This window comes from Solanum pennellii, chromosome 8 (genome assembly GCF_001406875.1).
Source record: "Solanum pennellii chromosome 8, SPENNV200".
Taxonomy (NCBI): domain Eukaryota; kingdom Viridiplantae; phylum Streptophyta; class Magnoliopsida; order Solanales; family Solanaceae; genus Solanum; species Solanum pennellii.
In genome coordinates, this window is record NC_028644.1 from 49,458,190 (window position 1) to 49,460,349 (window position 2,160).

The following is a 2,160-nucleotide window of genomic DNA, read 5'->3' on the forward strand; positions in this document are numbered from 1 at the left end:
TCTTTTAAACAAAGTGAAAACGTTTATGAAAGACTTTAGAAAACTTTATAAACTTTACTTTAACTTGCTCATAACTTTTAGACTTGACTTATAACTTTCCTTGAATTGAAGTATGGATTCAAGGATCATAATCTCATGTTTATGGATCATTGCATGATTTTCAACTTGGAGGGTTCATGCAAAATCATGAGCATGAGATACTGAACTCGAGAACTCAAAGGTACTTTTAAACTCAAGATTGTTCTACTTATAGGGTTCATGCGTAATCATAGGCATGAACAGTTCATATCAAGGACTTCATGTTTAATATTTAGTAGTCCCATGATTCTAGATATAATCTGAAAATGAATAAGTAACTCAGTACTCAAGACATAGAACTTGGAGATACTACTCCTCTCAATGATACTCAATTTATGGAACTCATGAAGAAGTTATGGGCATGGACGATTCAACTCGACTCAGAGGTCTAAGTAACTAGATGGAACTCATGTATAAAAATATTCTCATTCTCTTACTTACTTCCTCAAGACTTAGTTCAAATCAATGATAGATCTCAAAGAATTAACAATTGAACTTAAAGGCTTTCTTGAACTCTCTCTTGAATGTGAATTATGAATTCAAGAGTTATGGTTCATGATATGAAGGATGTTGGTGATATTGTAGACTTGTGAATGCATTCTCCTCACTCTCGTGCTCACATACTTGAGTCTTGAGTCAAGTTACAAGAAGTTGTAGAAGACTCCTCAAAAGGACTCGATCAAAAGGTTTGGAAGAACCCTCAAAACTTAATCTTTACTTTACGTTGAATTTTAATTATTAATTCCAGATTATGAGTTATATTATGAATAATTTTTAAGTGTTTAGAAGTAGTTTAATGTTTTTAAAATAAAAAGGAGTGAAGATACACATTAAATGAGCTCAAAGAGGATAACCAATGGAAAAGAAGTGGGGGAAGGCGATCCTGGTGCATATCAGGCGTGGGACACCAACCTTTAAAATCAAAGGCTGTATTTGGACGAACTTCAGGCGCTCTGCCCCAGACACCTTGGCGCATCTTGGGCGCGCGGCGCCAGCATCTCCCCATGCATGCTTTCGGCGAATTTCGCCTCTCATTTTCTGACCCTATACTAAATCGCTTTTAATCAATTTCTTTTCTCAAGTTTTCCTCAGATTAAATTACCCAACCTAATCAAAGACTAATACACTCAAACTAACACTCCAAAACAATCACTTTCATCTCAAGAAATCATCAAAACCCTAACAAGACAAGATTTATAATGAAACTCAAGAACAACTATCAAGAACTTAAATCCTTCAACTTTTTGAGAATGAAATTACGCTTAAAATAACATGTTTTGCGTGTGGGTGAAGTAAACAATACTATGGAAGCTTACATACCTCTTAGATATTAAACCCATGGCGAAAATCTGCAACTAAACTAAAGAATGTCGACGAACGCCTTCATTCTTTCCTCTTTTCTCTTCTTTTCTTTTCTTGAACTCTCAACTAAAACCCTAGGTATATATTAGGATTTCAAAACTGAACCTAATAGGATTATACCCTTTAAAACTTACAAAAAATGAATTATATCTGATTGAGTAAGGAAAGGTCCAAACTACACCTCACTATATTTTACTACTTTCCTCTACTGGTTCTAAAGGTCATATCTCACTCATCCGGACTTGAAACGTTGCAAACTCGATGGCGTTGGAAAGATAATTCAAAGATCTTTCCTATGTATCTTCTAGAACACCTAACTCGTCCTGTAATTGAATTTATGGACGTTTGAATTCATATTTTCTATTTTCTGTTTAGTTTCTTTTTTGAACTCTTGGTGCTAACTCTAGTGAACTGACATTAATAGTTATGAAACTTCTAATTCCTTTGTAAAATCTCACTCACTACGATGAACAGTTCGAGTTTTAATTCGAAAAATATCTGGGGTGTTACAATTAAGGACCACAATGAACATATTTTGCTACACATTAAGAACCATTTCAATTAAGTAAAATGTATTAAGCACCAAGATTAAACAGTACTCATACAATAAACACTATTTTTATCATTTTCTCGATTCCTCTGTTCCAATTTGCGTGATATTTGTTTACATTTTAAATTTAAATGCAAGTGTTTATATATATATATATACATATATATATA